We start from the raw sequence: 1,109 nt of genomic DNA, 5'->3' as shown, positions 1-1,109 counted from the left end.
AATGATTACACGAGTATTTGTTAGTCACGCGTTCAAAACTCTCTGAGTTTCGTGAGACTCGCAATGCTGAGGACTACCATCAAAAATGAAACAGCTGCAAAGTGATTTTCTGCTTTTTTGAATAGATTGAATCCGCCGACAGCACAAAATCTCTATTGATGTCGGGACAACAATAAGAAACTGGGTAGAATAGGTTTCATTGAATTTTATTGCATTTAACTTCCTCATAGTTGTACCCAGCTACTAGCTTGAGGATTACTGAAACAAAGTTCCAGTGCTATCATTCCATTTGTATGCCTCTGGTTTTCTTCTTTGCTTTGTTTTAGTTGGCTGCTTCATTGCTGCATACATAGGTAAGTGCTGTGTGTTCCGACATCTCTGCTGGTCCTTGGCTTGCTGTCCGCTGACTTCTGGATACCAGAAGACACGGATTGAGACAAGAAGATTGTCACAATGGTATTTATAAAGTTATCATAATTTTTCGATAGTCCCAGCTGGTGATGGGACATGAAGCGTCCAACTAAAATTTCTGGCTTCTGACTGGCCCGTTTTCTGACAAATCAGGGCGCCACACAACCGTCTAATCAAAGTGATGCTCGGTTGTTTCGAGCGGCGCACTTCCGGATAAGAAGTTATTACTTGCCCAACAAGTTTTATTTCAAAGTCGGTGTCCAGAAAAATAATATTCGAGGTTTTATTATCAAAACATTAACTTGAAAAGCAAGACAACATGAGAACTGATACTGAAAACGAGGACAGTAGGAATGCCTTGGCCCGTAGTGACTCAAATCGCGACAGACATTTGGTTATGTACTTTGCGGTTTGGTGCAGCATACCCATACCTTAAATATCAACGTGGATTACGGAGTTCGACCTTCCGTAGGCCTATGCGATTTCATCCTCAATTCCCTTGGATTTACTTCGGCGAGAAGGGTGTATTTGCAACACCATGTTCGATCCAGCGCAAATCATCTCTAGCTTGCTCCCATGCCCATGTGTCTTTCGTCATCCTTCTCCTATTCCCGACCGATAATTCTGGTTGATCCGGCCGAAATAAGGGGGAACGTTGAATTTCAACTCCACTCTATTATGTCTAATCTGTGGTGCAT

At 42.4% G+C, this 1,109-nt stretch overlaps 1 protein-coding gene across 1 annotated transcript in view; it reads left to right on the top strand.

Annotated features, from left to right (window-relative positions):
• T265_01756 (hypothetical protein) overlaps positions 1 to 1,109 on the top strand; it is a gene marked incomplete at both ends in the record, with an annotated part of 18,064 nt that overhangs the window by 9,606 nt on the left and 7,349 nt on the right. The window lies entirely within an intron of this gene.

This window comes from Opisthorchis viverrini (genome assembly GCF_000715545.1).
Source record: "Opisthorchis viverrini unplaced genomic scaffold opera_v5_19, whole genome shotgun sequence".
Lineage (NCBI taxonomy): Eukaryota > Metazoa > Platyhelminthes > Trematoda > Opisthorchiida > Opisthorchiidae > Opisthorchis > Opisthorchis viverrini.
Note: the sequence above shows the minus strand (reverse complement) of the source record. Positions and strands in the feature narration are given on the sequence as shown.